Consider the following 27,154-nt stretch of genomic DNA (forward strand, 5'->3'; position numbering starts at 1 on the left):
TGGACAAGAACCTGACGTGTACGGAGGGCTCCCCCCCATACAGAACGGCGCTGTGTGTACAATGCATATTAACATATCAACATTTTTAAGACACAACAGATCTGGCTATATAGTCACCATGCCACCATGCAATGTCATTAAAAATCTATCCTGGGAAGCTTTTGTTTGAGGGCTGCCAATTGATTCAACTGGCTACGAGCATTTAATGTTTTTTTTATATAGTTTGATCATTCCCTCATAAACGGATCTCTACTTAGCTTCACAAAGTCAAAAGAAAGCTCATAACAAGGTCAACACATGTAAATACTGTTTAAACACAAGAACTTTGTTTACTGCCAGCTTGGAAATTATCCACTATTGTGTGACACAATGATGCATAACTTAAAACTTTAGATTATATTATATTGTGTTGCATGAGATTGCAATTTCATCAAGTTGCATCATAACACCTAAAAGATTATGTCCACTCGTTTAGTGTACTCCTTCTAGTCTAACAGGCTTTTGTAACAAACTAGCACTGGGCTTGGCTCAAGACCTTTAAGTAGATGGAAAGCAGATGATGTGCAATACAATATCCTTTTCTCTGCATGAAGAATACATATAATGAAAGGGAGTTTATAAAGTTTCACACATAAACTAAAATAAAGTAAAAATAAATATTTGTTATATCCTGTGCCTATATGTCTGTTTGGTTAAAACCCTCTAAATGTTTGCTAGCCATACAATTTTACTCATTTCATACCCACCATATGGGTACATAATGTAATCTATTTCTATAATGGAGTCAAAAGGAAGAGACTTCCTGGTATGTTGGGAATTCTCTTGTGATCAATTTTCAATAGTTATCTTTTCCAGAAGGTATTCTCCTCACTAAATACATGTGTCCATAGGACTGCATTATGTTGGAGTAAAAGCATTTTACAACAACTTATATCATAGACATGTATTCTTTTTCTTTTTAAAGCACACTCTTAGATTGTCTTTATTCATAATCCGTGCCCATGTTTAAATTTTTTATAAATATATTTTATATATTATGAATCATCTTGTTTGTCAGATTACCTTTTGGTGTTAGATAAAATTAGCATTAAAGTATATCACCTTCACCGCCCTTTGATTTTTCGACCCCGTTTTTCTGTTATTGTTTTGCCGTTTACTGAACCATTGTCTGTTCCTTGTTTTATATGAAAATATCAATGAAAAAATTTAAATAAAGCATATCACTTTCAGTTTTCTGAGTTAATTACAAAGCCCATAAACATAGTTTACCTTTGACTGCCCCCAAAATTGCTGGGGTGGTTGACTGAACATGTCCCAAGTGAAAAGAAAGTGTAAAACATTTATGTTTTGACAAAACAATGTGTCTTTAAACCCAACAGAGTGAAATTTTGCTTGTAAGCAGCCCAGTGCTTCAACCTACAACATGTTTTTGTCCTTTTTAAATTTAATCAAAGCATACAATGTTCCTTGTATTTGAGACCACAGCATGTGCAAGGGTTCCACTGTAAGTTGAGGGACAAAGCCTTTTCCCAAAATAATTACTTCCATATCAAATATGTTTATCCAGTAATGTAAATTCACATCAGTCATGATCAAGTAACTGACATCAGGGTCATGTGTTTGTTACCTTATGAGTTTAGGCCCATCCTCATTAATAAAGCAATATACCTGAATATAGATGATAATATATTTTGTAAGGTCAACTTGTATATGCTTTTGTAGTCATCCTGAGGTTTTGGTTGTGTTTGTGGTTTTCTGAGGTTGCCCAGAAGTCTAAAATATATTTCTAGAACAAATGTTTGTTTCTGTGGCCTGAGCAGGTTTTGCAAACAGGCCAGTGCCGAGATTGTTTCTCTGTACAATGAGATCCATCTCTTCTTTATCTTTTTAAGGCTTCTCGATGTATACATAAACAAGAGAGGTCACATGCTGTTGTTCATGCGTGAGTTAGCCTGGATCCCCCAAAAACTTTGATGGAAAATGTTTTTTTATACTAAATAAGACCCAATCCCAAGGGGACTAGACTAATTTAAAGAAGTAATTATGGTTAAACCACCAATCGTACTTTCCCAATGTTGATCTATGTGGAGCAGTTCTATATTAGGTAAGGGCCCCTCCAGACAATTTTACTGGTATTTATTTTGGTTGTCCTAGCACTGAAACCTATATTTACTTATGTGAATTTTTTGTATTTTCTGTCTATTTTATTTCATTGTAAAACTGTTCTTCAACAAATAATTTTGCTGGTTTCCCATATTTACGTCCCAATAGGTTTTGTGGTTGTGTCTGAGCTTGTACTCCTGGGTAAGTACCTTCCTTTTGGGTTTTATACATATGTGTATGTTTAAATTATAATCATATCTAATGGATATGTTATTCCATGTTAACAGTGTTACCATTGTCATTCAATACTTTTGTGATTGACGTGGATTTACATTGCTGGATGACAATTGATTGACTTATGGTTGCATAATGTTTATTTTAACAAAGTTTGGTATGTATGTGCATTTTTATTGTTTACATTTAGGTTAACTCTTTTTTGGAATGGGTGCTGTCTACCCTACTGCAAAATTATCTTTAATGAAGGGAGCACTAGAGGGTACTATGTTGAGGGGAACAGCATAATGGAAAAAGAAAACTATATTGACTGTTACACGAATGCGGAAACATTGAGGTGTGTGTGTGTTTGTGTGTGTGTTTTGCGCAGGGGTGGAAAAAAAAGAATGGGAAAGGCACAAAAAATCTGGGTCATAATAATTGGAGGGAACCATAAAGCTAATCCATGTTATATGTGGCCACATCCTAAAATTCCTCAAAAAATTAGCATGACACAAAGGGGATCATGATTGGAAACTTCTGATCCAGAGCAGTGGTTCACAACCAGGTTTCCATGGCACAGTAGGGTTCCTTGAACAATGAGACATCTTTCACTGACACCAACAAACTTTTTGGCAATCCTTTACAGTAACATTCTTTGCTTAGCCAGCATTGCTTTCTGCCCAACTGTGAGCTGTGGAGTCATTATTTTCAGGGGTTCCCCAGGACTCAAAAGTTATTTCAAGGGTTCCCCCTATGTTAAAAATGTTGGCCTGGAGCACAACTGAAAAACAAAATTGAGGGTTCTTGTAGTTTAAAGTTAACTCAGTATCATAATTAAATATTTTATTTTTAAAAAAATGTTATTCAAACAAGCTAGTTCTTCAAAAACAATTAAATAGACATTTAATGAGTATATGCTGATGTACCTGTCCGTGACTGGAAGGTGAGACTTATGGAAGGTCTTTGGGCACCATTAGAAAGAAATATTTGTATACATATATTAAAAATATTACATTTTGGCTGCTGCCTGGAATTAGGTGTAACATTTAATATATCCCAGTCACATCTGTATTCACTTCAAACACAAAATAGTTATTGCATAAAGTACACTGGCTGCACAGAAGCCTTAATAGCAACAACATATATGGAGTGGAAACAGACTTTTCAAGAGAACAATGAATCCAGCAGCTGAGTCACCCTCTCCATTTTTATCTACACAAACGTACATCATCTGACATGTCTAACTTGTTTGAAAGTATGAAGCATGTGACTTACGTCTGCAGATTCAAGGACGTTACTGGCTGCTGCTCAGAGAGGTTTTTGTTGAAATAACAGCGCTATGTAAGATACGCAGTTAAAGCCACACGTTACATAGTATGTTGACAGTAAAGGTTAGATCGGAAATAATGAGGCTGTTTTAAAAGCTTTTCACCCAGAAAAGTTTTTTTTTCCCTTGACTATTATGTCAATATTATTCCAAGTTTCATATAATAATGGTTTATATGCAAAACAGTTATAACACATTCGATTTTTTCTGTTTTGTTGACATGGAATTATTTATTAAAATGCATATTAGTTATATTTACCTTTCTAAAGGAGACATAGGCTCAGCCCCAATGGTAAATACTATAAGACCTATACATAGTAACCCTGATGACTGGAGCAGAAGTTATAAGAGTTACAGCAAATTACAAGCCAAGATAGCCAGGAAGGTCAGGAAGGAAAAGAATGAAAAACAGTAATATATATCAATTAGCAAGATAACAATTTATCAACATATTGGGCCTGATGTATTAAAGCTCTCTAGATTGGAGAGGATAGATTATCATGGGAGAACCTGGGTGATCCACCCGAGTGGGATGACTCATATGCATGGCAACACACTTAGTTTAAAAATTCAACATGCCAGAATAAGCTTCCTTTTTAAAAAAAAAAAACGTGATTTTCATGTACCGGTAACTGGAATCCCTGTTCACACTGCCTTTTATTTTCCCTGCAGGGTCTACTTGTAAGAGAATCAAGTGCCCTGCCATCCTCTCTCACCTGTGTATACAGGTCTGCTGAGTCACACTTTTATCTGGCATCCTGGGTTTTTCAAACTATACCCAGAAGCATTTGATCTATGTATTTGCAACTGAGAATCTTGCACAAATGAGAGTTTACCTAATTAGATTAAAGCTGCATACACACCTGCAATTTTTCTCGTTGGAAAGGATCTTTCACGATCCTTTCCAACGAGAAAAGACTGCACGATGCATGAACGATGCTGTACATACAGCACCGTTCATGCTCTATGGAGAGGGGAGGGGGAGAGCGACGGAGCGGCACCGTGCTGCGCGCACTCCCCTTCCCTTTCATTACGATCGGTCGTCGTCCATCGTCCATGGACCCGCCAGGACGGTCGTCGGAAGATGGACGACGACCGACTGTACACACGGCAGATTTTCGCCCGATAATTGGCCGATACCGATTATCGGGCGAGAAAAATTTGCCGTGTGTACGCAGCTTAAGGACAAATGATCACTTACATTATTACTCCCACAAGGCTGTACACACAAATTTAAGAAATGATAATAAAACTATTCCAGTTATACATTTAATTTCTGTTTGTAGAGAATTTACATGTATGGATTTCCTTGACCTGGCTGTAGTTCTGCTTTATGTAGTTTTACATTGTCTAAGAGGTAATGGATTTAGACTTTATTGGTTATAGTGCAAACCCAGTTTTGGCTCTTCAGTTGGGCAGTGTGAAAAGCAAGACTACGCAAAGTGTAATACATTATAACAAGTACAGTATTTCTTTATTTTTTACTGAAGCCTGATCATTAAAGCCAGGTTATTTTATCATTTGTTTATATTCACTTTAGAGCCTTTCCAAACCTATTGTACATGTGACCTGCTAAGCTGTATGTATACATAGCAAACATAACTAAATAGCACAATTACTGTTAACTGCCAGAAACAGGTCTGTGTCATTCAAAGAATATAAGGTGACTGCTAATAACCGTCGCACTTGGGATGGGATGCAGTCACTGAAAAGGTATGTTTTGTTTTTTTTGCCATTTGACAGAAATTATGCTTTTAGAACAAATTATCAAGGTCAACAGTAGAGGGAAGGAGACAGGTACTGGCTCAAAATAAAACAAATGTAAATAGGACACTCCCAGTTATGGGAGTGGAGTGTCAAACTGAAAATTATTTTCTTTTTTTTTGTGAGTTAAAGTTCATTTGCGAAAAGTGTCAAATGTCATGAAAAATATTGTATTGTATCTTTGTCTATAATTTTTCCATATTTGCATGCAGAAGTGTTAGGGGTTGGAACAAACAATAGTGATTACTGCAAAACCCCTGTTGCTTAATGCAGTAATATAGAAAATCACATGTTCGCATATTGCAAAAGATATGTAAAAAGACGAATTAAAAACAGAAAAAAAAGCTCTATGCTTAGTTTTACTCGTCTACATGTTTCCAAATTATTATCCATTTCATTGTGTGCTTGCTTTTAAGGTTAAAAGTTTACTGTATTACAAAGATTAAAGATAATTTACCCAAGCATCTCAATGAAATGTGATTGGATAAATAAATCTAAGTATTGCATAAATGAGAAAGCAGTTCAACCAGTTTATTAAGTGTCCCAATTATTAGGTAAAGTGCTGGAGTTATGATAAGTGCAGGGAAAAATCAAGCTGTACTGCTTCCTATTATGGATACAAACATGGTGTTATTGCTGTGAAATTATTATGTTCTGTTTGTGTGTTTAGTTTCTAAATTGTAAAGACAAATATTGGTTTATTATTACAGACGGATCTTTTATTACTAATCTTTGATCCATGCTATTGCAGCATGGTTTGCGATACTTTGATCTGGTTTTTCACCTTTAACATACAGCCCTGATGAAGGTTGACTTCTAATACTCCTGAAACATGTTGAATCTATATTCCAAACCTAAATAAAGGCTTCTTCTGGACTCTACATATGGAGTAACACTTCTATTGTTACTTTGGAGCAAATGCAATAGGGACAATGAATAAATACAACTAAAACCCAGGAGCACAGTGCCACAATGTGAACGAAAAAGCAGATATACATTCTTACAAAGAGTTCTTTCACATTGTACATTTTGTTTTCCAAGAACAGGATCAAATGTTGCATGCTGGAGCACATGAGCAATGACAGCATGCCCAATACAAACTTCCCGAGGGATCATCTGTGTGCTGGATGCTGACGTTTTTCAAGGACAACCCCACCTCCCTCACAGCTACCGGTTAGAAAGAACACCTTCTCTTATGTTAGTTCCTAGAAACCTGCAGCCAGTGAGGTTAATAACAGTACCTTCAGTCTTTAGTCCACCAGCATCCAATCATAACTAACTGTTGCTGACATTGTATAAAACATTTCAGGGGTTACAAAGTTGCAAGAATGTAACTAAAGGTCCGATGAACAAAATGTAAATATCTGCAATACTAAAGCTTGCATCTGTTGGATTCTAGCATAACCCCAAGTTATGAAGTTAACTTACATTTTTGTGGCAAGTTATCAGGACTGGAAGTATGCAGAATTTCTCAAAAGGTCACATGGGACACATAAGAGAATCAAAGACCTGTCTGCAACCCTTCCACATAAAGGTTTAGTTGATCTCTTCTGCAAGCCCCAGATCTTGGCTCGGTTAATTGCATTCTATTCAATAATTCCTCGTAATGTTAATGATTAGCCCCATATCTCACACTTCTTATTGTCCATTAAAATCACAGGCAGCCTTAGGACCATTTTGAACCTGAATGAATAACAAGTCATGGTTATCAAAACACATTAAATGTGGACATTTGGAGAGCTCCAGGAGGGCTCTGCCAAATATGCATTACATGATTGTCAGGTGCACATTATACATACATCTATGGCTTAAATCAGATATAAAAAGCCATGGCTTCCTTTTTTGAATCCCTATCCTTGGGCACCTGTGATTCCTTTATTCTGCACTGCAGAAGTTTGGGCAGTCAGGAAAATTGCCAATTGTTTTATGGGTCTGACAACTCCATCCAGAATTCTGAGATCAAGAGAACAGTTTCAGAACCAAGTTTGTGCAGCATCTGATCTCGCAAGACCCCTTAGAGAAAGTAACACCAACCAGAAATATGATAAAATAGGCTACCTGGAGTTCTTTAAATTACTGTTAGACATTTCACAAATCTCATATACATATCTGCAGCACAGTAAACAGACAAGTATGTTCTACAGTTTTCTTTGCATATGTAATGCCATGGGACACATACAAGCACAATCAAACAGAAACTATCTGTGCTACCTCTTTAAAAACACACAGGTAAAGCCATGTGTGTTGCTATTTAAACACAGAGAAGGAACTGAGTGTCACAAGAAAAAATACAGTTTACCAGAACTTATTCTGCAATCTTGTGTTCAGAGTGTGAGGGGTAAATGGGGTACAAAGAGAACAATCCACAATTGTACAGAAGATATTAATACTAAACATATACAGGTATTTCATTTTTTTAAAAGCAGCCACTCTGCATCTACTATTCCATTAATCAAAAAGTCTATGTACTTCAATGATTCTACAAAGTGTATACAAATTTCTACAGTCATGAATCAGTGAATATTTTGTATATGTGCAAAGTTGAATATTCACAAAACATGTTCTTTACAGAAAGATGCAGTAATATAGATAAAAGAAATGTTCAACACTCTGTACTGTTCCAAATAAGCATTTAAACCTGAAACATTAAATGCAATTGCATTTGCATTGTATACATATTTCCACATACTCAATAAAACAAATTACAGACCCTTTAAAATGTTCAGTTGCATATTTGCCATCATGAAAACATATATATCATAGACTAAAAATTACAGCATATTACAGTCAGAACTAACTCTTTCAATAATATACCAAGGCTTGTACATTATTATTATTTGATTATATAATAAACAGGTATCTCCATATGAGATTTGATTTGCTTTTGCAAATAATGGATTTTGATGTAATATGATTCATAATACAACAACAAACACAATCTTACCAAGCATTACCTACACAGTACAGTCTACTAAAACTCCAACAAGCCACGCAGAATGTTAAAATTATTCTCAAGTCTGTACTATAAAAGTAAAATTATACTGCACCTGTTGAAGCAGCAGGAACAAGGTTATCTTGAACTGTTTAATGTTTCCTAGCAGGTCTTACAACAATGTTAGTGAGTTCAATTCATTCCACCAGCTGCACTAGGTTAGCAATGATTGGTTGAGCACAGCCATGCCCCTCACTGTTTGAATGAAGTGCTATGGCTTAACTACATGTCAGAATTTATTTGTTAGTATGCATCAGACACAACACCTTGTTGACAACAGCTTAAATACCTGTACTGAAAATGTAGCAATTGAAAAAGGGCTTTATGTCTATCCCCAAAACAATTAAAATATCCTGTTAAGTCTTTAACCAGGAATCTGTTCCAGTGACCTCTAAAACGGAAATTCACATTGAGCATTATGTTTATCACATGCCTCTAAAGTTAACAGACACATTTTAGAGTGGTGAAAGAAAGGAGCTTGGCATTATTGCTTACAAAATATACTGTATATACATTAGAAAATTAGCAACTGATTGTTATAAAAAAGTATATACTGTGAAAACATTGCAAATGGATATATATATATTAATTGTTAGTTGTATGTTTAACTCTGTTGTGTAAATATTCTGACTTGTGCATGTAAACAGAATTAGGCCTCAAAGCAGCATTTTTTCAAGTAGTCACTAATACAGGCAAAAATCTAAACACTGTGAAAGTGGAAATGTGATAGCTGGAAGCAGTATAAAACCAATACAAAATAGAGGCTTGTGCTTGGAGGACATCATTTGCTGTTAGTTTTCCCAATGAAAAATTGAGTTAGGACTCCTAAAACACTCCAAAAACTCTAATTTTGTTAATTATTATTTTCAAATCTGTAAAACTGAACACTAAAGAAAATAAGCAAAACGAGAGAAATGTGTCCTCTAAGGGTCAAAATACTAAGGCTGCATCAGTAACAATGAGTGTTTATTGCCAATTGGCCTTGTGATTCATGGGGTGATGTAAATTGATAATGGGGTACACTGGACACCATACTAGTTAGATTACACACTCTATCTCATGGGCCATAATTAATTTACCATACATAGTCAAATATAAACCAAAATTTTTTGACCTGAAACTGCCACTAGAAAAAAAAAATCTTGATTTATACTCAGGCCACTAGATTACTATTTGTTGTTATGTAAAGTGGATAACAAACTCTTGCCTTCTGAGGCATAATTGGAGTTTTTTTACACACTTTACTTCAGAACAAAGAGCAATCTAGTAGCCTGAGTATAAACCAAGATTCTTTTTCTAACGGCAATTTCAGGTCGAAAAAAATTTGTCCTAGGTTTATACTCGAGCCAATTAAGTTTTCCTGCTTATTCAGATAAAAGTAGGTACTTTTTTTATTTGGATTGGTTTAAATTTGAATATTTATGGTAGTTATTTAGGCTGGGAAAGACTACCAACATTATAAGAAATTTAGTCTCCAATAAATAGTGGCAAGATAAATCTCCTCATTTTTATGTTTATCGATGTCACTTTTATTCTGTCCAGGCACTTGCAGAAGCAAGGAAAACAAAGAAATAGTAGCAGCCCCTTCTTCTCATTGGCCATGCAGATGTATTTTATCGGCATCCCCAGCACACACTGTGCACACGCTGTGCACAGCTGAAAGCTTTTTTAGAGGCAGATTGGTTCCTGACTCAATACTGCGCTGTCATTGGCATCTAGGGCTTTATAGCCTTTCTTCTCCCAGTCACCAGTGCCTGTTGTAGCAGTAAGCTAGGCTGACTTGCTGCTGAAGTGTGAATGTGTAAGATTTACTGTTGCTGACCTTGCAAGTGTATGCTGCCGGAACTGACCCTTTCCGTGTGACCTTGACTTTGCTTTTGTTTTGCCCTTGTATACCTTGTCTGGTGAACCGGTTACTTGTAAATGACCTGGCTCTGTATTCTGGACTTGTCTCTGCTGGAATCTTGGCACTACATTATCTCTGGGCTCTGGTCCTCTGTCAGTCCTTTGCCAGACACCATCCCTTTTGCACTGGGGGCAACCGTGTGCTGCGACAGCACAACTAGCCTTATATTCTGAGGTGGGGCTTGCTTTAGACGAGAGTAGGGCGTTAGATCAAAGACTGGTGTCTGGGGAGTACTATTGCGGGGCCAGGGCCTTACATTCGAACAAAAAAATGTTTATTTGTTTTAAACCACAGAAAAAGGAACAGTCAATCAAATAGTAAAACCGTAGACTTACATATAGGTAAACTATCTTGAGCTTACTACTCCCTTTGTTCAGCGATCATATTTTGGAGCATCAAATATATTTCTTAGGAGGAGTAAAAAGATGAAGGTGCATTTACCATATGTACATTTGGACTCAAACACCTATTCCTCTTTGGAGATAGACCACTAACATAAAAGGAGCAAAAAGCATTTGACTCCTAACACATTTAAAAACCTACATTTAAGATATTGGAACGCACTACTGACAAGCTTAATTTATTGATATATTTATACTTGTAAAACTGTAACCTGCATACTACAGAAAACAGGGCAAAAGCAAAATAAGTAAAAAAAAATACATTTTCTAAAAAATGTGTCCCCCCAGGGGTCAAATTACTAAGATTCCTCAGGAGCGATAAGTGCATACTGCCAAAATTGGCCCTGTGATTTATTTTAGTTGTCTTTTGTCATGGTAAAGTAAATTGGTAAAGAGTTTTACTGAATCATTTATAGTTAATTTTCACACTTGAAGAAACCACACTCTACCTTAGAGCCCAGGATCTCTGTTGCTGAATTGGTGACCTCCTAGACATCTACTGAATTGACAAACTGGCACGTTGTAGTTATTATGATGGTGTAATGCACAGCCTTATGCTGCGTCAAGTCATCAAAAATAATAATCCTGATAGCTGGTCTTAACTTTAATATAAAACATTAAAATAACTGATGCAATGTCATACCTAGCACTGTCTTAATACATCCAGGGTGCTAAATAATTGAGGCAACATTCAGGTATCTGCATATGCATTATATGTAGTATAATGATTGTATTCATAGGTCATTTATGCATCTTTGAACATGTGTTAATCAAACACTCCTCGTCCAGTAGCCAACTTTCTTAGTAGCATGTGAGCACTTTTCAGGTATGTAGGGGGTCTGGCAAAGCATTAAAACACATTAGAAAGGGAAAAACGGACACAAGCTACTTTTGAAAACCTGCTATAGTGCACACATGTGAACAGACTCTTATTAACATTGCTTTTATGTTACACATGTATTGTAATGCTTCATAAGGAAAAAAGCTGAGGACTCCTAAAACACTGTAACTAGTTCTAACAGGGTCAATTTAATTCTGTTTTCATACCTGTAAAACTGCATACTACAGAAAATAGGTCAAAAGTAATATAAAGAAAATAAGATTTGTTCTGAACCCTATACTAGGTAATTTCCACCTTCAGGGAACCCACACCCAGATAAGTGTTACTGAAATGTTGACCTTTCACCTTCACTAAAAAAGAAGCTATCAGGGAATGCCAAACCATGAAACCAAGTTAAAAAAATCACTATATGGGTGCTTTTATGAATTTACATAAACCTCAGTGGCCTCCCAAATCATTAAATCAAGCTATTTTCCAATGACTGTACACACATGAACATTCTCTGTTTAACTTTGCTTTTTTAACACATTAATTATGATTAAAATGGGCCCTAATTCATTCACTGTATATAGTTGAATATAACCTAAATTTTTTTGACCAGAAAATGCTATTAGAAAAAGAATCTTGGATTATACTTTAGTTATACCACTAGATCACGCTTTGTTCTCTGGATGGATATGTCTGCTCATTTTTATTTTTATCGTGTTTATTAAGAACCAAAAAAAGTTTTCTTTATATCACTATCTATTTAATTAATGAAACACAAAAGTTGGTTCAAGGAGTAAAACATACACATAGGCAATTTATCTTTAGCTTACTTTGTTCAGAGATCATGTTTGGGAGCTGACAAACACATGAAACGTATGTCCTGAGGGTAATAAAAAGATGAAGGTGCTTTTAAGTACATTAGGACTCACACATATCCTCCTCTGGGGATAGACCGCTCACATAAAGGAGCACGACTCCTAAAATTGAAGATGTTGGAATGTACTAATTTGACAAGTTAAATTTTCATACCTGTAAAACTGGAATCTGCATACAGAAAATAGGTCAAAAGTAAAATAAGAGAAAAAAATAGATTGTTGTTCTGAGAGTTTTGTACTCTAGAGGTCAAAAAACTGAGCAATAAGTGTATTCTTTCATGGAGTTGTCTATTTGCCAGGTTGAAGTAAATTGGTAAAGGGGTTCATTAAAACCTGTACTAGTTAATTTCCACACTTGGAGAACCCACACATTATCATAGAGCCCAGGTTTTCTGTTGCTGAAATGGTGAACTTCCAGTCGTCAAGTGACCAGACCAATCCGCATGTTGTGTTTATTTTGATGGTATAGCACACAGTTGTAAGTAATCAGAAAGATTATTCCTGATATCTTGACTTATTTTGTATTTTAGCTTTAACACAGCATATCCAAGTAACTGATTAAACCCCAAATGTCATGTCCAGCATTTTCCAAATAAATGCTGGGAGCAAATTATCAAGACCCCATTCGTATACCTGCATATATATTATATGCATTTGTCATACATGCATTTTTGAACATGTGTTGAATCGAATCTTAAAATCAAACACTACCCATTCGGGCCCCATACATATATCCTCCCCTGGGGATTAATTTTTAATAATAAACAGGATTTATATAGCAATAACATATTACACAGCACTGTAATGATCAACACTCATATAAAAGGAGCAAAAAGCACATGACTTCCAAATCATCTTGAAACACACATTGACACAAGATACTGGAACTCACTAGTTCTGACATACCCAATTTAATTCCATTTTCATACCTGTAGAACTGGAAGGTGCATACTACAAGAAAATAGGTCACAAGGAAAATGAGAAAAAAAATTGATTTTTGCTTTGATAAGTGTGTACTTCAGTAGCAATAAGTAAATACTGCCACATTCAAACTTCATTCCATTTGCTTGGGTGAAGAAAAGGGGTTCAGTGAAGTTCCATACTTTCATACTTGTGGAACTCAAATTCTGTCTCCAAACTCCATGGGGAGCAGGATTTCTGTTGGTAACCATGCAGTCACCAACTGAATTGATCAGTGGGCACAGGGTACATATTTTGATGGTTTAGGGCACAGCCTTATGCTGCATCACCTCATCAAAATATATGACATTCAAACAACTGTTAAAACTCTAAATGTGACATCCAACATTGTCCATATAAATGCAGGGTGAATAACTAAGGCCCCATTCAGATATCTGACTGTGTAGTATACTGTATGCAGTTTTCATACATGCATTTTTGATCATGAGTTGACAAGAATTACAGACTCAAACATTCCCTGTGTCTGATAAAGTATTTAAACACATTACATATGCACAACACATGTGTATTCATGCATTTTCATAAACCTCTATGGGCCTCCCAATGCAATAAAACACAGGGCAAAACAGACACAGGATAATAAAATGTACTATAGTACAGACATGCAAACATTCTCTGTTTAACATTCCTCCTGCATCACACATGCATTGTAGCACATTATGAAGCATGAATAAAAATGGGTCATAATTCATTTATTGTATCTAGTTGAGTACAAACCACAATCTTTTGATCTGAAATAGCCATTAGAAAAATAATCTTATTATCACTTATAAGTTATAGATAATATAGATTATAAGATAATAATCTTATTATCTAATCACACAACCAGATGGCATTCTTTCCTCATGTAAAGTGTGTAACAATCTATCTTACCTTCTGAGGCCTGGATTTATTAAAGCTTTCCAAGAATGAGCAGATACACTTTCACCAGTGAACCTGTGTGATATAGCAAACCTGGAATTATTTTCTTTAAAGATATTTACTATTTGTTAGAAAATGTTTTCAATCCTGGACCAGATTAATTGCTAGGTCACCCAGGTTTACTGATGAAAATGTATCCTCTCCAGCCTTGGAGAGCTTTAATAAATCATACCCAGAGTCATCTACTGGTGGCCAACAATAATACCATATAGATCAATGAAGAGTAAGTGACCTAGCATAACCAACTCAAAAGTACAACATAATTTACCTGTAAAAAGGAAGTGGTGTGGAGGATCAACAGAGCTGAACTGATATGTTTTAAAAAGAACACCATGGATGTATGCATTTCCATTAATTTTATTGGCATTTCTGTTTGTAATGTTGGCAGTCACAGACACATTTTGTGCCCTAGGTTTATACTTGCGTTAATGTAATTTTTCTGGTTGTTCAGGCAAAAAGTAAGTACCTCGTTTTAAATTCAGATTGGTTTATATCCGAGTATTTATCTAATTAGAATGACAACAATTTTGTCATTCTGGTAAAAATTTTAAGAAATACAAGCTCCAGCAAATAGAGTGGGAGGATAATTCTGCTTTGTTATAATGTTTACTAGAACATAAAAATATTTTATTTGCATTAAACCACCAAACAAATTATTGAAAAACAACAGTTGGTCAAAGGAGTAAAACAAGAGTGGACATACATACATAGGCCAACCATATTCATGGCAATAGTAAATTTGCTGAGTGATCATATTCGGAAGCCAACAGGCACATAATGCGTGAGAAAAATAATAAAAAAGATAAAGGATTTTACCATATCTACATTAGTCCTTACACACACATTCATCTCTGGGGATAGACCACTCATATAAAAGGAGGAAAAAGTGCACGACTCACATTAAAGATGCTGGAACTCACAAGTTCTAACAAGCTCACTTCATTTATATATTTATACCTGTAAAACTGGAAGTTGCATACTACAGAAAATAGGTCAAAAGTAAAGTAAGAGAAAAAAGTTAGGTTCTTCCTCTGATAAATGTGTCATTTAGGGGTCAAAGTATTCTTCAGTAGCAATGAGTGTATAGTGCCAAATTTGGCCTGGTGATTCTTTTTATTTGCCAGGGTGAAGTAAATTGACCATGAGGTCACCAACTGAAGTGACCAATTTGCTTTAATAAATCATGTCTGTTATTAGAACTTGTTACACACTTTACATGAGGACACAGCATCATCTACTGGTGGCCAACATTTATACACAAAATATCCATCTGGAGCCCGTGACCCATCATAACCGAATTCCATTCCACTGCGACCACTATTTTTTGACATATGTATACAAAGTCTAACAATGAAAGTTTATGATGTATAAAGAATACATGGCTTTTTAACTTACTATTTCTGTTTTTTCTAAAGCTTCATATGGCAAATCCATGGAGCCAGTTCACCAGGTAAAAACCAGTGGCGACAGTATATTTTTTGATGCAATGTTTACGTGTATTTATTATTAAGTGCTCATATTGTTATGGTTAAAACATTTAAATGTTATTGCTGACCAGGAGCATCACATCTAGTAAAAAAAGTTCCCCAGGACCATTTTACTACCACAGAGTCTACAAAAATGGAATATCCGTTTCTAGCTCCTATTTCATGAATCATGGATGTTGGACATTGAAGTGTACTTGATTAATCATGGTTTTGGGCAAACAAAATGGATTTGAGCCCATTTTCCAAAGGTTGTGTGCATTTCAGACCAGTTACCCTAATATGGGCAAAATAAGGATCTATTTCAGACCTACACCTGTGAAAATGCTAACTGCCTGGCTGTCACCTAATGCTTGTTCCCAAAACAAAAATCATACCTCGAGACCTCGTATAACTCTACTTTCCATATCCGTGTGTAAATTAACCAAGTTTTTTTGGGATGAAAGCTTTTAGTATGCAATACTCAGGACTGGATAACAGAAAAGTATTTCCTGATTTAGTTATTATTGATTGTGAATTTTTATGTATTCAAAAGCAATATGCTGAAAAGAAATGCAATACTACTGTAGAGCTCATTTGTTCTGAGGAATGAATAGTATATAATATATTCCAAGCTTCTTTGGTAACCAAACAATAACTATAGGATTTTAAATTATAATGCAGTGACAGTGGAATAAGAAGGGAATGAATCTTACAGTTAAATCGTACCATGACAACAGTTAAAAGGAAAGTATTGTGTAATTTGTTTGACTGTTTACATTTTCTTGCTTAGCCATATTTATGGACATGGCATGGGGTTTCGTATTAATGGTTATGATGGAGTTAAGCAAATCCTGTTAGTTTGATTTAATAGTGAAATTATAGCAACGTTCACAGAACTAAACTTTAAAGGATCCATAGTGCCCTGCCTGACATTTCAGTCATGATTGTCTGGGTTACAATGGCTAATAATTGAGGCCTTCATATGGGACAATCACCCAACAATAAAATAGTGGGTTACCAGTAGGACAGTGTGTGTGTTGGAGCAGTGTAGGGAGAGTTAAATGTGTGCTTATAGGGGTATTTTGCTATTATACTGTACTTTCCTGTACAATATCCTACTATATTTCTGTGGTTTGAAGAGTGATAAGCTATATATTCTCATGTATTTTATTCTTGTGTACATTATTCTTCTCACCTCTGCTCTCCTATATTTACATTTGGAAAACAACAGTTCTTTTTAAGGGCTTTCTTATGTTGGGGATAGTAACAAATAATGTCCACTTTGCAAAGTTTTTTTATGTTTATCAATTTTTTATACTAGCTTTTAAAGGTAACAACATTTGGATTGAAGTTTAGTGTGTCAGAGATTACTTAGTTAAAGACATATATTTTCTTTTCTATTGCTATGGCTTCTTTTTCAAGGTTGCACAGAGTATACTTAATGCTGACAGAGCTGGACGTTGTCTGCAGTATGTTATCACATACTTGTGTAGTCTGTGCCATGACTGCCAATAAGTACAAAATAAAAAAAAGAAAAAAAAATGTCAGACAGGCCTGAAGTAAAAGTCAAAGGTTGCACATGGTAGTAGAGTGCAAGCAGGTTGTACGGATTAAAGTGGTGGTTAGGCCACAACATATAGAGGGAGGTTTAGAACATGTGCAGGAGAAAGTGGAGTGGCTAACAGAGTCTTGGTCTTCTTCCTTAGTCAGTTAGTTGTTTGCAACTGCCACCATTGTACCCTTCTCTTCCTCGTCCATCTCCTCCTCTGCATTCTGGTCATATACCCTTCAGGTATTGAGGAAGAAAAATAATGCCTAATAACTATAGAGAAATATATACAGTAGTCAGAGGACACCAGCCAGGCAGCAAGAGGCAGTGATACACCATAGCTGGAACTTAGTGCCAAGCGTGTTCCAGTAATGAGAAGCGGGAATGTGATGAGGTAGACTGTCTGTAGGTGCCACCATTAACCAGCTGGGCGTTACACTGATGTCTAGATTTCTATAGCAAAAGACAAAAAACTGTATAGCAATATATTTTTCTAAAACACCTCCCTAGTGTGGTAAATTTTAAAACGTCCAATGTCACATACCTATAGACAAAACCACATAAATATATTTTGTATTATTTTGTATTGGATTGGATACAGGACTTTGTATTGAATCCAATACTTCTCCAATTTTCTTGTACCTAACAGAGCCCTAAAGCATTTACAAAATCCCAAGCTAAATGCTGCCTAGCAAGTGTTTCAGCTCATATGCCTGGGAAACAGGAGCCACATAGAGCTGGAGCTGTTGGCAGCTCTTTAAAGCACAGACCAAACGGTGGCTGACCCCATTCCATGTTCAGTCAGGCAAGGTCATTGAGTTACAACAGCACTAACCGGCTGGTCATTACTCAGCTCAGGCTGTCCTTAACCCAGTGGGGCACTAATACAACAATAAGTATTCTAGTTTTCATGACATCCCTAGTCAGGCCAGAACCATATGTAGCCACTTTAGTAAGACCTTGCAGAATTAAATAGTATATTATTTAAATAGTTTTTCAAAGTAAAATGCATAGGCATATACTGAACAATATTATCAATAAAAATTAATAATTTGAAAACTGACTTTGGGGTACAGAGTTGCCCAAGGCAACCTACTTTTTTTTACCTTGGCTTCCTTTTCTTCCTTTTCTGAAGAGCAGAGAATGACTGCTGTCAGGGATCACATCACCTGTGGGTTCAACTAAAGCCCACAAATGCCAGAATCCATGCTTATTCTGAAAGGGTGCAAAAATTGCAATAGCCATAATGACTGCAGGTCATGAGTATGCCACTCTGCCAGTTTCTGCTCTACCGACTCCACCCCAGCATGGGATAATATTCTCTCCCAATAGCTATCCTGAACACTTTGTTGGTTGTTGGTGGAGGGGATCACCTGCCATTCACTATTGATTACTGTACTTTTTTCTCTCTACTGTACTTTGGACTAAGGATTGGGACAAATCATTATTATTAATTTTGACTCAATTGTTAGCTTTCTGCAGGGGTCCTGTATGAAATTTACAAACCCTCATTCTGGTATGGGCTGTTACTGCAGACTTTAGGAGATTCTCTTGTGCTGCAGATTTTGCACCAGTTTAACTCCTTCTGTATTCTATTATGACTTGTGTGTTGTAGAAGGAAGTGTATCACTAGCGCCACCTAGTGTCCATCTACAACATACCCGCCTGACTTTGTTACTCATTTTGCTTTGTTGGATGCTTGCCTACAAGTAGGGGGTTAGCATTTATACTTCTGCTATGCTGGGAAACTTTGTCTGTGGAACTCTGACTGGACGCGCCTTGATATGTCTGAAATCTTGCTTGTATATACCCTGTCTGGGTGAAAACAAAACACAAAGCTTAAATCCAAAGAATGGTTAGACTGGACTTCATCCCATTTTTTTCACCCCCACCATCTCCTCCACCTGCATATCGGACACTACCATCTGAAAAAAATTCACACACTCCAGAAGTCCATTTAATCTGCCAATATTTTCTCCAATAAAATGTATCATTGAGCTGGAAGAAAGGATCAGCGACCTGGAGGATGAGGTGTTGGATTCACAAAACAAGTTTGCAGCTCAGGTGACTATTCTCCCTACACTGGAAGAGTAACTGGGAGATTTGGAAACCAGTACCTACCTCTCAAACTTGCATTTCATTGGAAATCCAGACCATCACAAGGGATAGGACCTTTTTCACTTCTGCCCTGTTGATCCAATGACGGCTCTTAAACTGCAGCCCTGCCCTTCACAAACCCTAGTATGGGCCCACTGCCTGGTCCAAAAGAGGTCGGGCCCCAATCAAAATCTGCAAAATATTTGCACTTGCAGATAAAGAGACTATTCTCTATATTTACAGGTAAACCAAGGACGTATGGGTCATTGGTTAAAAAATCTTGATTTTCAGGACTTTTCCACCCTGTTTTTTTTCCAATCAGCAAATACTTGGTGGAACTGTTTGCCAAATTTTATTTTCTTTATTCAGCCATCTATGAGTTATGTAGAATGGAAAACTCAATCTTTTTGATGATCTGAGCAATGCCATGAAATAACTGAAACCTGGAGACCCTCCTTTTTCAGCTACATGAGACATGGGGACCTTCTATAACCATTACTCTTCATGCATAACATCTCAGACCAGAATTTACCACCCTTCCTGGACCTGAGATGTGGACACTTCACTGGTTCACTTTCCATAGTTGGACTTTTTTCTATGACTAACACTTTTTGGGTAAAATTGTCTGTTATTGTTGAAGTCTTTTGCACTTTTGTTCTTTTCTTTTTGTTTTGGATGTTATAGTTCCTTGAAAGTACAGTGCCCCCTGCCCTAAATAAGAATGCACCAGTAGTTAATGGTAATTGATAAAATGTGGAGGCAGTTTGCATGTTGTGAACTAATATATTCTAGAGAAAAAGCAGAAATTACACACAGAGGCGACACTGTCTATATTCTCCACAGCAGTCTTTGATACTCTTGTAATGGAGAAAGCCCAAGTCTGCGGGACCCAGTGGTTTCTTGACATAATTTTATAAATTCTTAACACCTGAAAATACTTTTCTCAAAACTTTATTATCCATACTTAGTCATATTATTTCTTTTCAAGAAGACCTACACCATTCTGATCCCTAACGAAGGTAAGGATCCAACTTTGTTGTTCTCCTATAGGTCAATGTCTCTGTTGAACACTGTACATATTATAAGATTCTAGCCCAAGTTATGGCTACGATTCTATCTGCACTCTATCTTAACAACCATAAATTTGAATTAATGGTGGTGGATAGGCACCCTCAACCTTTTAAAACATTGCTTCTCGTATTGAATGGTCCTTCCTACAACATATTCTGTCCATCAGACTATGTGGCCCGATTTTCACCTAGTAGATATAATATATTTATAAGGTTTTACTACTAAGCTTTACAACAATGGCCAGTTTTTTTAAACCTGTTTGCATGTACAGTGGCACTCGCCAGGGCTGCTACCTTTCTTCCAATCTTTTTAATTTGGCACCCTCTCCCTCTGACTTTTGAATTTAATCCCATATTTTGAGGTTATGTGCATAGATAATAGTGTGGTGACGATCAATGTCATTTGCAGATGATCTCTTACTGTGCTTCTCCCATCCAAAGCATAGTCTCCTGCACATTTCATCACTCATTACCCTCAATGGTACCATCTCAAGCTACTCTATTAATCTGGATACGTTCAGATGGCTGTACTTTACCAAATTCACGGCACCAAGTTGGAGCATCTCTTACCCTTTTGTGTGCTAAAAGGATCCCACACTTGGGGATCCTTATTCTTAAAACTATTGTTAAAATTTACCATACAAATATATTTTACCATACAGATATATTGCAATCAAAGACAGGCTTTTTAAAAGCATCTCATAGTACTTTCTTATTTAGACAGAGTTAGCCACATCACAATGGTGCGGTTTCCAAAGATTTTGTATCTACTGCACACTTTGACAAATCTTTTACACCAATGATTATGTCAATCAGCATATCCCAGTGTCCATCCTAACCTAAATGCTTCATATGCATGCAGACCTGTTTGGAGATTACTTCAAATCCACATTTATTCTTTGGTTGGCAGGTCTGGCACAGAATTAAATATAGACATAGATTGAACAGCCATTACTTACTTTTTCTACCTTTGAATCTCAATGTTCCAGTTATGAACCACAGTTGCAGCGTAACTCTGAACTTTAAATCTCTAATACATATAAGAGACCCAGAGGTGGCCACTTACATTTGTGGTGAGCTCAGCAATTTACACCTTTCTGTGGCCTGAGCTCCTTTACTATTTAAAAATGCAGTCCTATGTACCATGGATAGTCAACAATCTCTCTCCTCTAGATTGAGGAAACCCTATGGATTAGTCATTTTTCAAACCCGATTTGCCTAGAATGGCAATCTCAAAGATGGAAAATAGACGGAGTATTATTATGGACTACACTGACTGTTTACTGGTCTTGTAAAATAAACAAAACATTTCCCAGACCAAACAACTTCACACATACTGAGATTATTGGTCCAGGGCTGATCTACAAGACCTTCCTCTATTACATGGCTACTTGGGGGCTTTGAGGCTTTACTATGGAGTTTAGGTCTCCCCCATTACAGGCCTTCCTGATGGGATGAAATGTGTTTGCGAGCAGGCAGATTTGTATCACATGTTGCATAATATGTTTTAGAATTGTTCCAGGGTTAAAGTGTCCAGAAAAAGGCTGTTGCTTTTTCGAGGATTAAGTTATTACTTATTATTATTTGGAATTACTTACCATTGAATGAGCTTAATTTGGGGCACTGAACTTTTAATCATCTGGGGCAGTAAGAGACTCCTTTCAATTACCTCATTGGTGGAGAAAAAGGCCATACTACATATCTGAATCTCTCCAAACCTCCTACCATGGCACGTTTTTCTGGACAAACTAAGATTCAGTTTTTAAATGGACTAGATGAAACTATATTTGGAAAAAGAAAGGTGTACAGGAAGATTTTTTGAATTATGCGAGGCTTTCATTGACATTTTACCTAACTCACATGAAACGGAAACCTAAATATTTCATTTGAACTTTACCCTCTCCTTTCCAATGATCCACTGATGCCAGTTCCCCTGAAACAGCAATATTTACACCTAAACAGTAACATGAGGGCCTTGTAATCATTAATTACTGAGAGACCATTATAGAAAAGCCTTGATTTACTATGTAAATTGGTGGTTTATATTGGGAAATATGTATGTTTATTTGGTCACACAGGCACTTTTTGTTATGTTTCTTAGTGGTTCTTTACATATGTTTTGTTTTTTCCTTTCGTTGTATACTAACGCAGCTTTGCTATCCTCAAAGAATAGTTTAAAAACATTGTACTGTATATATTAGTAGACAAAAAAGGAACAGTATTCAGGAGCACACTGAGCCATCATTGGCTCTATTAACAGATACCATACATGGTTGTATATTTCCCACCACTGTTAAAGCTGCATCACACAATTGCAAAAATCAGATACTATCATCTGCAGATGCCTAATACCAGTTTATCTTAAAGGCATCATGTGACCCCCATAACTCTAGAGGTGATGGCAAAACTTGACATTCATTATATCTCAAACTATTTGTATACCTAAACTAAAAAAGTGTCCACATCCATCACTACAAATGCATTTGATTGTTTATCATAGGGAAAAACCCTTTAACGTGTGCTGTTATATGGTATACAGCCCAAGGTAACCAACATTTCCAACATTCCTTTGGCAACAACTACTGTATATGAACACTGCAAAGCCTGCAATGACCCTGGAACTTGACTCTGAGGGTTCAAAACAAAAAGGGCTGGCTGCAATTACAACTGGCTGTATTGAATCAGTGGGCTCTAATTATCCCTTTAATTGGAAGGGGAGGGTAAATTACTTTTGCATGCAGCGTCAATTGGTGTTGCATTACATTGTTTATTCAATAAATGACAGAGGTTAAGAAGTGTAATTTGTTCACTTAGATGAACTTCATACAATATTACATTACATGATCATTAAAAAAATTAACATGGTTTGCAACATTGGAGAAACTTCTTTTATGAAACTTGCACTGTGCCACCTACTGCCATGTATATTGCAACTCCAATAAGGATTCCACTCATTTGCTACTTCCTGAAGAGACCTCCTACATCATAAATGTTGCGTGATCTTTCTGCTATCATCACATAACCAGTACTTGTGTTGTAAGGGAAAGTGCTTGGGATAGCAGCCAGCTAATCAGGTCAGGAAGAATAGTTACATCCGAAGGTTACCTGTACTGTATAATAAGTGTATAATAAGTATATAGCATGCCCCTGTATAAAAAAAGTTTTTTTGTCCGTTTTAGCTATCCATTTATAAAGCAGAGAATCTGACATTCACAGAAAAAATACTTCGAGATTCTTCCAGGTCAAGTGTTTCAATGGCAGTAATTGATTCTCCACAAGGAAATGTTTTAGTGAATGTAAAATTCACTGCAGGTATCCTTTAAAGACAATGATGTTTATTCATGTAAATGCGTATATTCAATGTCTGTAATTTACCCCTCTTCTAGTCTGTTAAAATATACAGTTGAAAGTGTTTTGTTATATCTGGCTTATAAGTGAAAATAAAAATACCTGTTGACTTAACTTGTCTAATTTAATGTTTGTTGGTAACTTGGTGCTTCCTTTGCATCATCTGTGTTTTCAGCATTTTTCCCAGTTTTGCTCTAATAACTACAGACTATGCCTACATGTTTTGAAGATGGGGAGATGGGAGATTTTCTATAGTTCTTCCTGACATTGTTACTCCTCCATGGATACAGTATATTGCATAAGCATTTTTACCTGAAGTTCATTCCTGACATGATTACCAGGAAACAATAAAAACTAATGCAGCCACCATATATCTAAGAACTGTTAAAGAGTACCTAAACAACCCTTGTTTGGACAACCCTTTTATTGAAAGTAAACATTTTGGGGTTTTTTTAAGTTCAAACAATTTAAAAAAAAAATTTCATGAAAAACAGTGGATCACTTTTGGTACAGAAATCTAGACCTCAGTGTAACGCTCAGGAGGTTAATGTTTGTTGGTAACTTGGTGCTTCCTTTGCATCATCTGTGTTTTCAGCATTTTTTTTTTCTTGCTCTTTTTTTTTTTTGCTCTTTTGCTTACCAGTTTTGCTCTAATAACTACAGACTATGCCTACATGTTTTGAAGATGGGGAGATTTTCTATAGTTCTTCCTGACATTGTTACTCCTCCATGGATACAGTATATTGCATGAGCATTTTTACCTGAAGTTCATTCCTGACATGATTACCAGGGAACAATAAAAACTAATGCAGCCATCATATATCTAAGAACTGTTAAAGAGTACCTAAACAACCCTTGTTTGGACAACCCTTTTATTGAAAGTAAACATTTTGGGGTTTTTTTAAGTTCAACACCCTAGACTATCAAGAATGAATAGGAGCGCAGAGCCTCCCAGGATACCTACATTGCGCATCCCGGTAGGCTCTTGGCTGCTCCTTCTGCGCATGCCCAAATATCTCAGGCATGTGCAGAAGGAGCCCTATCATCAATAGGGAAAAAATTGCCGATCTCACGCATGCCCAGCGCAATCGGCAAGTTTTACTCAATCTACATCACCCAATCTCACGCCTGCACAGTGCAAGATTGCGTGACGTAGGAGAACCAGGAAGAAGAGAGGAGAAGATGGTGGCACCTGGCGCTCCTTCTGTGCCGGGCCGAAAATGGATACCAGGATGACCCGTGACCCGATGGAAGAAACATCCTGACAGATCGACTGATCTGAGAAATTAAAGGTGTGATTTTATTGTTTTGGGTTTACTTATGCTTTAAACTGTAATATATACTATCTTTAATATTGAGTATAGATTCTTTTTAAAATGACACAGACACCTTGCCCATTTGCAAAGCTTCCCCCCCCCCCCCATACTCCTTTTACCAGTGCCCGCTCACTTTTACCTTCTCCTCTGCATCTGGCTATGATACTCGGCACAGTGCCTCCATAGTGCTCATGGGTGACCTTATCTCCCATGACGGTGATCAAATCTAACAGCCATTCACCTGGCCTGAGAACTGTTAAATACACTTGGACAGACTTTCCACTCTTGGGACAGGGAGAAAGGAATAGTGCTGGACACATTGATGGAATAGTAATTAATTCAGACAAAATATATAATACAATTTAGAAAAATGATTCACCCACTACAAATCAGTTTACCCACTGATAGTCTTGATACATGTGAAACAAACATACATGTGTAAAAAAAATGCAACTCCTAAAAAGTTCCATACAAACATATGGAAAAGGTGGTCTCTCTTCCATTATGAAGAACTTTTTATTGGACCCCTTATAAATTTATACAGATAAACTAATGCATTTTATACTGAAAGAAACATTTCGACAAAAAGTGTTCAGTTAAGTGATTCTGGCGCTTCATTTGCATGTTTTATAACATCTTTATCTGATTTTTTTTTTTACATAAGGGTGTGATTAACCAGACAAGCATGTGTCATACTTTGCCAGAATGTACTACATTCATTACAGCTGCATGATCTGATAGTGGTTATGTCCTAACCTCTGAACAGCAGCTTTGAAGACACCATATGGTCATAGATTTACTTGTAAAAAAAGAAAGAACACAATGTACAATGTGTACTAAAACTAACATATTTACTTTTTTCAAGAAAATATTTACATTAGTACACATCTGTGATGAAGTTTATGTAAACTGAGATTTATGAATGTATAACAATTACAATCATCCTGCAGATTTCACTCATCCATGTGCAGTTTAAACATGGCAGTGATAGACTATTCTACGTCACAATGACACATTTATTCCTCTAGTAGCATGGAACAAGCTCACCCACCCCCTGAAATGTAGGGCAGCTACAGATATTTTCCAGCCTGTACTCCCATTGCAAGCTGTAACATTGTACTTTACTAAGATCCACCAAACATACCAAACCAGCAATTCTCTACTATCCAGTAACAAGGTCAGCTTCCTAAATAGTATCACAATATCCATCCTTAGATCTAACATCTCATACAAATAAAGTGTTAGCTAAATATTCTGGATATATTCCACTATTGTTATGACTAGGGTGTAAAAATAGAAGTTGAATCAGGTTACCTGATCAATGCTGGGATTCCTATTCAGTCCTGTTTTAAAATTCTTTTTTTCTAGAAGTATGAATGAATACACTGGCGTGTTTCACTGACGTTTCAGATGTTTTAGTAGGAGGAGTAGGCTGAGAATGATCTTGCTGTTTGTATTAGCAAGAAAGGGAGGGTGAAGAGTCTTGGGCTGGTCTTTCTGGCTCACTCTCTGTATTCAGTCATTTGTACAAGCACCTCAGGCAACCCAGCCCAAGTATTTCCTTGTATGTAATATACTATAAAGATAAATGTGCTAATAGGAAGCTTCACAAAGTCCTGACATAGATTAGACCCCTTGCTCTTAGCCTAAAGGACTTTGCATTGGTTTATCTAACAATATACCACAAGAAAATGCATGTACAGCTTTGTCTATATCTATTAATCACCTTTGACCTGTACAAACTTTGTGGCAGTCAGCAAAAAAGCTGATAGGTTTTAAAATATAACATATTACACAGAACTTTACAGAGTACATAGTCATGTCACTTAGTGTCCCTCTGGGGAGCCCACAATCCATTTGTCCTTTAGTCATATTCCAATGCAGGAGCCCTCAGTCTGAAGGACCACATACAGATTAGAGTTTGGTATGAAAAGATTCTATTTCATTGCATATACTGCTCTCCCTAAATAAATACTAAAAATTTATGGCAATC

General features: G+C 36.4%; 1 protein-coding gene across 3 annotated transcripts in view; it reads right to left on the reverse strand.

Moving 5' to 3' along the window:
• Positions 1 to 26,605, reverse strand: part of LOC140323957 (monocarboxylate transporter 2-like) — a 44,785-nt gene extending 18,180 nt beyond the window's left edge. The window contains exon 1 of one of the 3 annotated variants that reach the window (XM_072401424.1): positions 26,476 to 26,605. The gene's annotated coding sequence lies outside the window, so the exon portion shown is untranslated. Of the gene's footprint in view, positions 1 to 6,838; positions 6,940 to 8,457; positions 8,590 to 26,475 lie in introns of those variants that run through there. The other 2 variants (XM_072401423.1, XM_072401425.1) reach the window with 2 other exon arrangements.
• Between the last annotated feature and the right edge of the window lie 549 nt (positions 26,606 to 27,154).

The sequence above is a fragment of the Pyxicephalus adspersus genome, chromosome 2 (genome assembly GCF_032062135.1).
Source record: "Pyxicephalus adspersus chromosome 2, UCB_Pads_2.0, whole genome shotgun sequence".
Lineage (NCBI taxonomy): Eukaryota > Metazoa > Chordata > Amphibia > Anura > Pyxicephalidae > Pyxicephalus > Pyxicephalus adspersus.